This window comes from Bufo gargarizans, chromosome 4 (genome assembly GCF_014858855.1).
Source record: "Bufo gargarizans isolate SCDJY-AF-19 chromosome 4, ASM1485885v1, whole genome shotgun sequence".
Taxonomy (NCBI): Eukaryota; Metazoa; Chordata; class Amphibia; order Anura; family Bufonidae; genus Bufo; species Bufo gargarizans.
The window spans coordinates 343,021,249-343,036,563 of NC_058083.1; positions in this window are offsets into that span (position 1 = coordinate 343,021,249).

Sequence of the window (15,315 nt, forward strand, 5' to 3'; positions counted from 1 at the left end):
TTTTCGAAGGCCTGAGAAAGATGGATTTCCTTTAGAGGTTATTAGAGGATAATAGGCAGTTAGTATCCCTTCAGATGACTTGCTTCTGTGAGCCAGTCACACTTGATTTGCCTCTTCAGTCCCACTCTCTCCCTATTTCTAAGAACTCACATGAGGGCATTACCCCCCCTATTTCTAAACCTGTCTCGGATGTGATGAATTGTGATACACAGTGACTCCTTGAAACAACAATAGGTGACTATTTTCTGTCTTAGCCATTGGCTGTCTTTTCAGTGACCTGCTTTATTGATGTATCTGAAATACTTGCAATACATTGACTGACCTGTAGTTCATACTATGTTTATGATATATGTAGGAGTGACGGAGGCTTGTCTTCCCTCCACCACTCGAATATTGTATTTTATTGATTTGCTCAATAAAAACTGTTTAAAAAAAAAAAAAAAGCCATAGAAATCGCCGAACACTGAACCCAAACTTTTATGTAAATGTTTGGGTTCGGGTCCAGGTGTCGAAAAACCTTTACAGTTCGGGCTCGCTTAACTCTATTCATAAGTGCTGCCGGCTGTTGGGTGCTACAGTTCATTGAGGGAACCATGAATGCCAGCATGCACTCTCACATACTGAAGCAGAGCATGATCCTCTCCCTTTGGAAACTGGGATGCAGAGCAGTATTCCAACATGATAACAACCCAAAGCACACCTCCAAGATGACCACTGCCTTGCCAAAGAAACTGGACTAACTGCTAAAGGTGCTGGACTGGCCAAGCATGTTTCCAAACCTAACCTCTATTGAGCATCTGTGGGGCATCCTCAAATGAAAGGTGGAGGAGTGCAAGGTCTCTAACATCCACCAGCTCTGTGATGTTATCATGGAGGAACTGAAGAGTTTTCCAGTGGCAACCTGTGAAGCTCTAGTGCAACTCCATGCCTGAGAGCGTTAAGGCAGTGGTGAAAAATAATGGTGACCACACAAAATCTTGACACTTGGAGCAAAATTTTGCCGTTTTCACCAGGGGTGTACTCACTTTGTGTTGCCAGCAGTTTAGACATTATTGGCTGTGTTTTGAGTTATGTTGAAGGCACACCAAATTTACACTATTATACATGTTGTACACTGACTACTTTACATTGTATACATGTGTCATATCTTCAGTGCTGTCACACAAAAATATATAATAAAATATTTACAAAAATGTGAGGGATGTGTAACATCCCAGAGTATGTCACTAAAACTCTGTCCCCCTGCTACAACATGTCAGGTGTATATGTATTGTCATCTTGTATAATCTAACACTGCATTCTCCATTATGTGCATTTTCTATACCTGTTTCATAAATTTGCTGTGGTTTCGATGTACACCAGCAGGTGGAAGCAATGTGTTTAGCATAGACTTAGACAGTTAAGCATATCTGGACTTGAATAGTACATTCCAATCTAGCTCCCCCCTCTTTGATGAGGTGTGGAGGAAAGAAAGTTCTAGTTAGTGTACCAGCCACCCCGGCTAGGGGAAGGCTGTGTTAGTAGGAGCTCCCAGAAACAGGGATCCCAAGACAGGATCGAGCCTCGGCTGAGGTAAAGATCACTCTTCCCAGCCTTAGCCATCAGCCTCAGCTGGTTGACAAGAACAGCAGCCATCTCCAGCCTCCAGGAAGAAGCATTCCCTGTGTGCCAAGCTGTGAGTACATATCCAGAGTCCAGGAGATGCCAAATTCATCCTCAGCTAGTCAGGCCCATACCAAGCAGAAGACAGACAGAGCAGAAAATAAATACCTGCCAGACTCTTTAGGCATATGATCAGAAGCAGAATAGATATAAATTCCTGCCACATATTGCCAATACCTGCTGGGACCCAAGACTATTGCTGTAACTTGTATGGATTTAAAGCTGCCATTCAGTAAAGACAAGTTGGATCATATTACCTGTTTGGATCTTATTTACTGCTACCAAAGTCCCTCAATTACTCCTATTAACAACACTCAATTTATTGCAAGTGAGCCAGGATCCAGGAGTCCAGCCGTACCAAGGTAGGAGACACTGTTGACACTACATAGAGACATTATCCCCCTCTGGCATTCCTCACCTGGTACGTTATCTATAACATCTTAAAGCGCCCTGCTACAGTACCTGTGCAAGCTGCAATTGGCGTCACAAACTATTACACATATATACTGACCCACTGCATAGCTGACCCACTGTACCGGTGTCCTGCTCATTGCAGGTGTACTCACTTTTGTGAGATACTGTATATATTGATACTATTGAACTATTCCACTATTGTTTTTTTCTAATTAATCTACTTATTTTTAATGACCTATTCTATGTTGTATGTTCCACAGAATTGTATCTATTTTATTAAGATTTGTATTTACATACTATTGTTGCCATTTTTGAGTAGTCACTGGCACTGTTTTGATTATATCAATATTATTCACGTATAGCCTCCATCTGCTTCTTTGTTCTTCTCTGCATTCCAACCTGGAAAACATTTTCTTCATCTGTTCCTCTTTGCATTCCAAGATGGAACGCAGATCGGAAAAATCCTGGACCTTTTCATTTTCCCCTTGCCTGAAGAGATCCACTTATACATTTATGTCCACTTCCTGCCCTGTCACCCCTTCCTGCGTTCCAGTTTGAAGCGCAGACTGGAAATGATATTTCTTAGAATATGACCATCTTCCATTCACCTGAAGGCATCTATCATCACTCTTCCCCACCACTCTAATTTCTGGAAGTGACATTCATACCATGATATATGCTTTAGAACTTTTCTTAATTGTTACCTTGCGGAGTAATATCGTGTCCAGTGCGATGCGTGCGTTCCATCACTGGAGCGCACAAGTTCCTACCAGAAGTGCAATATGCTTTTTTTATGTTATACTTCTCCGAAAATCATGGACTGTACTGTAAATTATCTTTTTCATTACAAGTGACATAGTATCATACTACAAGTTATTCCACTATAAGCAACTTATGTGTTTATACATTTCTTTGACGATACTATATGCGTTCCAGGGCTTGAACACATTCGTCTGTAGGCCTAAACCGGAAGTGACTTCTTATCACCACTTCCGGGTCCTGAATCCCTGCATTTCCAAAAGATAGACCTTGATTGGCAACACATTATGGCATATCTCTATTTATATGTGAGTAAATGTATTATATGGTTCTGTGCTCCTGAAGAAGAGGACTTATTATGTTCCCCAAACGTGTTGTGCTATGCTTGAATAAATACTTCTAAACTAATTGAAGTCCCTATGTCTATCCTTGAGATAGTGAAGTACAAGACTTCTTAAAGGAGACCTTGGTGAGGGAGGAATATTTGACAATTGTCTTGACTCTCTTAAGGTTATCTTGCACCCACCTAACTGGTGAAGTGAGTAACCTTACTCTACCTTTTATTATACACCTAATTGTACACCTTGATTTATATCCTTTGGTACATGCAACAGAATTTTACCATTGATTTTATGTGACTAGTTTTGGCAGTGTCTGGTGCCCTTATGCACTATTTTTCTGCTCTCTTCACTCCCATTCTTTATGCAGTTTACCCTGTTCTCCATGGTAAAATGACCACTCTGGAATGCTGCCTCCACTGTCCTTGTCTGACCTAATAGTGATCTGCCTCCACATGATCTAGATATTTCCATCTCAATATCCATTCACATAGTCCCCTGGCTCCCATCCCCACCCAATATCCTCACCACCACCACCCCCTCCTCCCCATTCCTGTTTTATTTTTAGCCTTAACTCCTTTTTCATTTTTTGATTCTGACTTTCACTTTAACAGTATATCTGTTAAACACTAAGCAGTTATATACATCTATTTCTAATATTAACTTCCTACCCTGGAGTCTGATAGAGTTTTTGATCCCAATGCCCACTGAAATAATTACTTCAAGTGGCACAGATAATTACTTTAAGTGATGCTTAATGTAACCTCTGTGAGTAAAAAGGTTAATGAATCAAGCTCAGAGATTTCTAGCAGCAAGGATTTTAATGGCATGGTGCATTGAAATGCTCACTGATATGGTAAGACTTAATGAAGCGATTCTGTGCAGGTCTTTTTGGCAATAAAAACAACATTTTGCAAGTCAATGTGACTGTAAAACATATTATAAATAGTTCTTTGCTTTGAGGCAAGCTTTGAACTATTAATGAGTTTAGTTGTTTGTGTGAAGGGCAATGTGATGATTATTTTAATATATTTACCACCAAAATATTGTAATACGTGCAAAACAAATGAAAAAATAACATGCTGCATATTTTATTAACTGCAACTGGTTGTGTTAGAAAATGTATTGATTATTTTTAATTTGAGATGTGGATCATTACAGGTTGTTTTTATACTAGAGAGTTATGTTTATATGATAATGATCATTACGGGTATTCAAGTGTCTGTATTAATTTTACATATTCACTTTAGTAAGCCATATAATCCAGCAGTTGTAAAGACTTAGAGATGAGGGCAAATTTTTCAAAAAGTTCAGTTATCAGCCAAATTTAAATTTTTTAATATGTTTGCTCTTATGATTTTAAGCTCTTGAAGGCAATGACAGTAATAACAAATAACATCAGAGTGACACTAACACATATAGCTATTGCTAACGGCATGTTTCACAATGTTAACAAACAATATGTTTAAAAACCCACTGCACCATCACATGTTATGAATTTCCACATTAGAAAGCTTCCAAAAATTGCCAATATCGGTGGCAGAAGATGTTTAGGCTCATACTGTGTTATGGGAAAAATAGTGGCTTGTTGGGACAAAGAGTTCAAAAATCATGCCTCAGTGGGGGCAGATTCCAATCCCTATTCATAAGCACACACACTCACGTTAATGCCAGAAAAAAAGGATGGCTTGTTCTGCTGGGAGACATCAGCAGTGTCATGATGCAGTACCCTCATCGAGGACAGATCTATTCATCAGATGGATCTATGCCTCGTTCATTTTGACATAAGTGATATTGTGTACACTGGCGGAGGACAACTTGGTCCGTTGAGTGTCACAATACCTGCTGCTGCGCTGAATACCATCTCTGAGATGATATTGGAGTCTGGGCAAGATAGAAGAGAGAGAGAGAGAGCATAATGGTCCAGTTCAGGTCACTGTTCCAGTCAGCTGATTTGGCTCAGCCTGGGGTAGCACATGATAGAATTTCTCTATCCTGTTGATGATACCGAGCTGGGTACTGATACTGATGCTTTGGGTTCAATGATTATGGTAGCAGAGATGAAAGGAAGTGAGTAACTCTGCAGGGGCAGAGAGGGGCCTCAGACATGCGGAAGGCAGGCATCTGCTAGCTGAAAGCTGCATACACAGTTTTTCCTGGCATTAAAGTAATTTGGTCTCCCTTTGCGCAAGAGGAAAATATTTCTCCATTTTGCTATGATACTGAGAGTCTAGAAGCATGGCTATCCAGTAAGTATAAATCCATGTAAATGATTAGCCTGTCATTATGTAAGCAAGAAAGCATACAGCTTGCCATGCTGGCTAGAATGCTGTAGGACCCAGTTCTTTCCAGCTCCACCCCTCATTTAGATACCAGGGGACATTCTCCTTATGGGTTACCAACAGCTACAGGGCATCCAGCAAACTGCATAAGCTGTTCTTCTTCATCCGCTGTCCCTTGTTGCATCAGTTTGAGCATATGCTCTAATTTAAATTTCAGGCGGATGACATTGTTTTTTCCGCAGTTGCTCAAATTGACAAATTTTGTAGCCTTCAGGAAGGCATTCCAGGAGGGCATTCCTTGCCACATAATAACGGCTGAAATGCAATTACAGTCTTCTGGACATGGCTAGCACCCTCTGTAATCCAGTGTACTTTTTCAAAAAGTGTTGCATGACTAAATTGATCATGTGCACTATTCAAGGAACATGTGTTATTTCCCCAAAGTGCAGAATGGCCACAATGTTTCTGGTATTGTCGCTGGCCACCTTGCCTAGTTGGAGTTGCCATTTTAGCAAGTAGGGTTGAGCGAACCTGAACTGTAAAGCTCAGGTTTTTACCAAACTTTAGGATTTTTGGACCCCAACTCAAATTTTTCAGTAAAAGTTCGGGTTCAAGTTCGGTGTTCGGCAATTTAATGACGCTTTTTGAAAGGCTGCAGAGCAGCCAATCAACAAGTGTTTAACTCTTGTGCCCTTAATAGCCATCACAGCCATTCCTACTAATAATAATATACTAATGGTATGGCTGTAGTTAGCCAGTGCAGCATGTGACCCAGCCTCTATATAAGCTGGAGTCACGTAGCGCTGCATGTCACTGTGCTTTTACTAGTGTAGGGATAGGATGCCGCTACTGTCAGGGAGAGAATAGGAAAGAAGAATCTATCTTTTATCAGAACTTGTTAACTCTGCGATCTACAGCAATTGTGTTTTGATGTGTGTGCAGTGCAACATTTTATTACCCTGCCCTGAGCCCAATGAAACAGAAAAATAACTTTTATCCATCTGTTAGGTGGGTGTCGGCAGCCATTTTGTGCAAGTTCAGTGCACCAGCACATCATATGTGCCAGGGACAATAATTTAACCCTGTTCTTTTAGTTCAGTGGGCAACATATATCCATTTTTTAAGTGCATCTGCACTGCATATGTGCTAGGGGAAGGCAAAATAATATAGGGAATAATATAGTTCATGGACCCAGGGGGTGACATATTCACATTTTTTCTGTAAAGTATAATACAAGTAAATCCATCTGTTAGAATCTGTGGGGACAAATTATTTATTTATTTTTGCTAAAAAGTACATTTGCACCCTGTACGGCATTTGTGACAGTCCAATTCAAGCGTTAAATAACTCAGTTATATTCTGGTTTAAAAAAAAAACACCCATTTTGGTCAAGACCCTACATTTGGGGCCTTTGCTACATTTGTGACAGTCAAATACAAGCTTTAAATAGTGCAGTTATATTCTGGATTTAGAAAAAACACCAATTTTGTGCAGACCCTACATTTTGGGCCATTTCTGCATTTGTGACAGTCAAATACAAGCTTTAAATACTGCAGTTATATTCTGGGTTTAAAAAAAAAAACACCCATTTTGTGCAAGACCCTACATTTTGTGCCTTTTCTGCATTTGTGACAGTCAAAAACAAGCTTTAAATACTGTATCAGGTAAGTATATGGAGTGGTACAGGCACTCTGTCACCTGAAGCTGCAGAGAGATGTTTCTTTAGGTCAATGTGATGTTTGGATACAGTGTGCGCTGAGACAATATATCATATAAAAATATATATTTATTTAGTTATTAGGACATCCAATTCACATTTCTCAAAATAGGTTAAAAAGTAAAAGAAAAAGAATATGGTTTAAAGATCGGTTTAAGAAATGAAAAAATAGATAAAAATGAAAAAAATAAAAATGAAGAGTGGTCAAAAATGGTAAAAATTCTGATTAAATATAGTCTTGTAGATATAGTTAATTCATATATCCTATCCCGGTGGAGATCCCAAGTAGGAGTACCAGCTATGAGAAGTGGGGTGGGTACCGTTCTCTGGGTGTTTAACCTAGGTATGTCCCCTGTGATCCACTGTATTTGTCTGGAGCCTTTAAGTGTATAAAGGAAGTTTTTCACCTGGTCTCGCGGTAACAGACAATTTATTGTATCCTTGGCGTCTTTTTATCCCCTGTGGGTTAGCATGCTGGGGCGGCGTTTGTCACGGCCTGAGGTGAGTCCTGTGGACTAAGAGGATACGATAAATCATCTGTTACCACAACGTCTGTTATACACTTAAAGGCTCCCCGCAAACCACAAAAAGATCCAGACAAATACAGTGGATCATAGGGGACATACCTAGATTAAACACCCAGAGAACGGTACCCACCCCACTTCTCTTAGCTGGTACTCCTACTTGGGATCTGCACCGGGATAGTATATATGAATTAACTATACCTACAAGACTATATTTAATCGGACTTTTTAAAAATTTTTACCACTCTTCATTTTTATTTTTACATTTTTATCAATTTATTTCATTTCTAAAACCGATCTTTAAACCATATTATTTTTCTTTAACTTTTTAACCTATTTTTGAGAAATCATGTGAATTGGATGTCCTAATAACGAAATAAATATATATTTTTATATGATATATTGTCTCAGCGCACACTGTATCCAAACATCATATGGACCTATAGAAACACCTCTCTGCAGTTCAGGTGGTAGAGTGCCTGTACCACTCCATATACTTACCTGATACATCCCTTCATAGGACTGTGGGGCAGACCAGGCACAAGAGCACCTAGGTCCACTAGTTGTGTAGGGTGAGCCGCCATCTACTATATCCAAGCTTTAAATACTGCAGTTATATTCTGGGTTTAAAAAAACCCAACCTGTAACGGTCACGTACACACACACAGGGGGAGGATAGTGACCACACAGGGGATAACTGGACAGCAGTCCCTAACTTAGGATATGTGCTAGGGGGACAGACAAGACAAATAACGGATAGTGAACGGACCGGGTCAATACCAAGAGAGCAGCATAGTACAGAGGGATAAGAAAAGAAGCCAGGGTCAAATACCAGGAGAGTAGCGAAGTACAACAGGAATCCGCAAAAAATAGTCAAGTGGAAGCCGAGGTCAGAATACCAGGAGGGATGCGCAGTAATGGAGGAGAAGGCAGAGGATCGTCAGGGAACAGGATCAGGTAAGCATACAGGAATCAAACAATCGCCAGGATTAAAAATTAACAGGCAAACTGTGGCCAGCAGGCTGCCTGTTAAAAACTGGCTAGCTGGGGTCATGTGACATGACTAGGAAAACCAGCTGAGCACAGAGTGCCCAGCTTGGTGCTCAGACTTCCCCAGGGGAAACTGAGGACGCCGGCCGCACAGAAGAGACGTGCGCGGCCAGTCCGTCTCGCCCCCTATCAACAAGGAGATGAGGACGCAGTGCACGTCCTCACTCCTGCGCAGAAACAGGATGCCGGCAGCGCTGAGGATAGCGAGCGCCCGGCGTCTCATGACACATCCATTTTGTACAAGACACTTCATTTGCGGCCTTTGCTGCATATCTGAGAGTCCAATACAAGCTTAAATACTGCAGTTATATTCTGGGTTTAAAAATACACCCATTTTGTGCAAGACACTCATTTGCGACCTTTGCTGCATTTCTGAGAGTCCAATACAAGCGTTAAATACTGCTGTTATAGTGTGGTTTGAAAAAAACACCCATTTTGTGAAAAACACTACATTTGCAGCCTTTGCTGCATTTCTGAGAGTCCAATACAAGCTTTAAATACTTCAGTTATAGTCTGGGTTTAAAAATACCCCCATTTTGTGCAAGACACTACATTTGCGGCCTTTGCTGCAATTTTGAGAGTCCAATACAAGCTTAAATATTGCAGTTATATTCTTGGTTAAAAAAAAACACCCATTTTGTGCAAGACACTACATTTGCGGCCTTTGCTGCATTTCTAAGAGTCAAATACAAGCTTTAAATACTGTAGTTATATGGTGGTTTAAAAAAAAAAACATTTTGTGCAAGACACTTCATTTGAGGTCTTTGCTGCATTTCTGAGAGTCCTATACAAGCTTTAAATACTGCAGTTATATTCTGGGTTTAACCCCTTAGGGACCTATGACGTACCGGTACGGCATGGATCCCGAATCCTTAACGACCCATGACGTACCCAGCGCCGCGGGGGTTAATCGGAATGGGATGCCGGCTGAAATCATTAAGCCGACATCCCGTAACAACGCAGGGGGGGGGGGTCATTTGACCCCCCTGTATCGGCGATCGCAGAAAACCGCAGGTCAATTCAGACCTGCGGTTTTCTGCGTTTCCGGTCCATTCGGGTGTCCTGTGACCCGATGAACCAGAAAAAGACTGCGATCGGTGGCGTGATTACACACCACCAATCGCAGTACGAAGATTTGGAGAGGCGGTGCTGGCCCTGGTGCTGAACACTGCTGTCCAGGGTGCTGATTGGTGCAGGGGAGAGAGGCGCGAGATTCAAACTTCCTGCGCTTCTCTCTCCCCTCCTCTTCCTGTGCAGCACCCTCACCGTGCAGCACCGTCCAGCACCAAATCCTGCATCCCCCTAATCGTTATCCATCACCCTCCTGCACCCATCGCCACCCAGGTAGGTTAGGGTCAGTGAGGGAGAGGCACCATTAGGAAGGGAAAGAAGGGAAAAGTTAGTTAGGAAAAAAAATAAAAAATTTACCCTAAACTTTCTTTGATCCATCTATCAGACCCCCCCCAGGCTCATTTTTGGCTAGACCCGGTGGCTGGACGCCGGTCAGTGCAGCCGAGATGAGGACATTTTGGGGCCTTGTGCTGCATATGGGTCTAGTCCAAAAACCCTGTGTCAGGCAATACTGGAGTGGGGACGTCCTATACCAGACCCCACTGTACAGTATGGCCATGACACGTCAGCGGTTTGAGGCCATCCGGAAATGTCTGCATTATTCCGAAAATTCAGCATGTCCCCCCCCCGAGGTGATCCTGCCTATGACCGTCTGTATAAGATACGGCCGGTCATCGATCACTTTGGGGCCAAATTTGAACAGGCCTAGGTACCTGGAAGAGAGGTCGCGGATGATGAGTCTCTCGTTGTGTTCAAGGGGAGACTCAGTTTCCGCCAATATATTCCCACAAAGCAGGCGAGGTATGGAGTGAAGCTATACAAAATTTGTGAGAGTACCTCAGGGTACACTTACAAATTTTGTGTGTACGAGGGGCGAGATTCCCGTATTCAACCCCCAGAATGTCCCCCCACTCTGGGTGTTAGCGGGAAACTCGTGTGGGACCTTATGTACCCACTGCGGGATAACGGTTACCACTTGTACGTGGATAACTTTTATACCAGCATTCCCTTGTTCAGGTCCCTTGCCGTCAGATCTATGTTCGTTTGTGGGACCGTGCGGAAAAATCAAAGCAGCCTCCCTGCCTACCCCCTCTAGATACCTATCCCCAGGGGTGAGACCCGTGTACTTACCAGTGGAAACCTGTTGCTGGTCAGGTATAAGTAGAAGAGGGATGCCCTTATGCTGTCCACAATCCACAGTAACAGCACCACCCCTGTCCCTGTGCGAGGTACCGCGACTACAATCGGCATATGGGAGGAGTTAATCTCTCTGATCAAGTCCTCAAGCCATATAATGCCATGCGCAAAACCCGGGCATGGTACAAAAAAGTTGCGGTCTACTTGGTACAGGTTGCCATGTATAACTCTTTTGTACTATCCCGAAGCGCTGGCAGCACAGGGACATTCCTCCAGTTCTATGAGGTAGTCCTCAAAGACCTGATATTTTCAGACCGGGAAAGAGCAGGCCAAAGTACCTCGGGAACTGGAGGCGCCCGGATCGTCCCTGGCCAACACTTTCCAGGTGTGGTGCCCCATACTTGAAAGAAGGGTGTCACAAGAGGGGGATACGGAAGGACACCACCACTCAGTGTGACATGTGCCCCTCATCCGGGCCTCTGCATTATCGATCACACTTCCATGGAGTACTAAATTTTTATAATCCCCAACAGTCCACTAGAGAACATAAAAAACTATGGCTCTCAGACTTTGGAGACACGGAAACATTTTTTTTCCCCCAAAAAAATATTAGTTTTAGAGCAGGCATCCTCAAACTGCGGCCCTGCAGATGTTGTAAAACTATAACTCCCAGCATGCCCAGACAACCTACAGCCACCAGCAGGGCATGGTGGGAATTGTAGTTTTACAACATCTGTAAGGGCCGCAGTTTTTAGGATGCCTGCTTAGTGTCTCCAAAGTGTGAGAGCCATACATATTGGGCATCATCGCGTGCGTAAAAGTCGTCGCTATAAAAATAACTTTTGACCAAACGCCTCGGATGAACAGTGTTAAAAATATAAAATAAAAACGGTGCCAAAACACAAATTTTTGGGCAAAATTTCCATTTGAATCCTTTTTTCCGATAATAAAGCAAGGGTTAACAGCCAAACAAAACTAAATATTTATTGCCCTGATTCTGTAGTTTGCAGAAACACCCCATACGTAGTCGTAAAGGGCTATATAGCCGCACGGCAGGGCATAGAACAAAGGGAACTCCAAACGGTTTCTGGAAGGCAGATTTTGATGGACAGTTTGTTTTTTTTTGACACCATGTCCCATTAGAAGCCCACCCTAATGTAGCCTAGACTAGAAACTCCCAAAAAGTGACACCATCTAAGAAACGACACCCCTCAAGGTATTCAAAAGTTACTTTACAAACTATGTTAACCCTTTAGGTGTTCCACAAAACTAAATTGCAAATGTAGAAACAATTTTAGAATTACATTTTTTGGTTACCTTGCCTCAAAAAAGTGTAATATAGAGCAACCAAAAATCATATTTACGCCTAAAATAGTCCCAAAACAACAACCACCTTATCCCGTAGTTTCCTAGATGGGGTCACTTTTATGGAGTTTCTACTCTAGGGGTGCATCAGGGGGCTTGAAAGGGTACATGGTGTAAATAAACCAGTCCAGCAAAATCTGCCTTCCAAAAACCATATGGAGTTCCCCTTCTTCTATTTCCTGCCGTTTAGCCAAATAGTAGTTTACCACCACATATGGGGTGTTTCTGCAAACTACAGAATCAGGGCAACCTATTTTGGGTTTTGTTTGGCTGTTAACCCATTTTTTCCAGTAATAAAGTAAGGGTTAAAATTGAAAATTTTCCAAAAAATAGAAATTTCAAAATTGTTTCTCCATCTGCCATTAACTCTTGTGGAACACCTAAAGGGTTAACAGAGTTTGTAAACCCAGTTTTAAATACCTTGAGGGGTGTACTTTCTTAGATGGAGTCACTTTTTTGAAATTTCTATTCTAGGGGTGCAACAGGGGGCTTAAATTGGGACATGGTATAAACAAAACCAGTCCTGCTAAATCTGCCTTCCAAAACCCATATGGTGTTCCCCTCCTTCTATGTGCTCCCGTTTGGCCAAACAGTAGTTTACGACCACATATGGGGTGTTTTTGCAAACTAAAGAATCAGGGCAACCCATATTGAGTTTTGTTTGGCAGTTAACCCTTGTTTTACTCCTGGAAAAAATTGATTATATTGGAAATTTTTCCGAAAAATAGAAATTTCAAAATTGTTTCTCCATCTGCTATTAACTCTTGTGGAACACCTAAAGGGTTAACAAAGTTTGTAAACCTAGTTTTGAATACTTTGAGGGGTGTACTTTCTTAGATGGAGTCACTTTTTTGAAATTTCTATTCATGGGGCGCAACAGGGGGCTTCAAATTGGACATGGTATAAACAAAACCAGTCCTGCAAAATCTGCCTTCCAAAACCCATATGGTGTTCCCCTCCTTCTATGTCCTCCCGTTCGGCCAAACAGTAGTTTACGACAACATATGGGGTGTTTCTACAAACTACAGAATCAGGGCAACCCATTTTGAGCTTTCTTTGGCAGTTAACCCTTGTTTTATTCCTGGAAAAAATTGATTATATTGGAAAATTTTCCCAAAAATTGAAATTTCGAAATTGTTTCTCAATCTGCCATTAACGCTTGTGGAAGACCTAAAGGGTTAATAAAGTTTGAAAAAACTGTTTTGAATACCTTGAGGGGTGTCGTTTCTAGAATGGGGTCATTTTTGGGAGGTTTCTATTATCTAAGCCTCACAATATGACTTCAAACCTGAACTGGTCCATAAAAAGTGGGATTTTGAAGATTTCAGAAAAATGTCAAAATTTGCTTCTAAACTTCTAAGCCTTGTAACATCCCCAAAAAATAAAGTATCATTCCCAAAATGCTACAAACATGAAGTAGACATATGGGGAATGTAAAGTCATCACAATTTTTGGGGGTATTACTATGTATTACAGAAGTAGAGAAACTGAAACTTTGAAATTTGCTAATTTTTCAAAATTTTTGGTAAATATGGTATTTTTTAATGCAAAAAAATTAACTTTTTTGACCCAATTTTAGCAGTGTCATGAAGTACAATATGTGACGAAAAAACAATCTAGGAACGGCCTGGGTAAGTCAAAGCGATTTAAAGTTATGAGCACTTAAAGTGACACTGGTCAGATTTGCAAAAAATGGCCAAGTCCTTAAGGTGAAATAGGGCTGAGTTCTTAAGGGCCTAAGAAAACACCAATTTTGGACAAGACACTACATTTGCGGCCTAGAAGCTTAAAATACTGCAGATATATTGTTGGTTTTACAAATTAACATTTTTTTGTGACCGTGAAGTAATTGTTTAAAATTCGCTTGTCACACTATTGTGTGAACTCAATAAATTTTCCTCTTTATGACACTAGCACTGCCTTACTGTCAATTAACGTAATTATTGACTATTTGCAGTTACATAGTCGCCTGACATAAACCATCTGTTAGTTTCGTTGGTGAAAGAATGAGGAGAGCGTGAAATAAGGGACGTGGCCTAATGCGGCTCTACGAATGGTGAGGCCAGAACAAGTACAGGCGATAGTAGAATCTGACTGACAGTGCCTCCAGTTCCTTCACATTGTCTCCCACCCACTCTCCTGCTGAAAGATCAGAGTTGGCACCTGCAGCCCATGGCCATCAGTTTTACACCTCAGCACCTTGCAAATCAGCCAAGCAGTTTGAGACTCAAGTCATGCAGCAGTCTCTTCTGCTTTTTGATGACTCTCCTAGCAGGGTTTCCCAGGGCCATCCACATAGCCCTTACCCAGAAGTGGAATAGATTGAGTGCACCGATACCCAACCACTTATGTTTCCGGATGAGTACATGGGAGGACCACCGCATCACGTCTCGGATGATGACGAAACACAGGTGCCAACTGCTGTGGCTTTCTGCAGTGTGCAGTTTGGAGGAAGAGGCGGTGGTCATACAGAGCCACCAGCACAGCAGAAGAGGAAGCAAGGTGCAAAAGCGGATTGGCTGTCCCCTAGACAGTACGCCTGCTACTGCCCACCGCACAAAGGGACCAAGCACACCAAAGCCAGTTCCAAGGAGTTCCCTAGCGTGGCATTTCTTCAGAGAATGTGCTGATGACAAGACACGAGTCTTGAGCACAACCTGCATGACCAGCTGCAGTAGAGTAGATACCTCAAAAACCAAGAAAGCACTATAGCTCCTCCTGCTTCCTCTTTTGCTGCAGTCTAGCCCTCTGGAGTGACAGTGGCACCTGCCACTCCGCAAACAGAGGATCTGCCAGCAACGCCACCACCTAGGTCACCAAGGATCTCCACAATGTCCCATGGAAGCGTTCAGCTATCTGTCTCCCAAACACTGGAGCGAAAGAGGAAGTACTCCCCTACCTACCCACGATCCCTAGCCCTGAATGCCAGCATTTCAAAATTACTGGCCTTTGAAATGCTGTCAATCCGTCTGGTGGAGATGGAGAGTTTTAAAAGC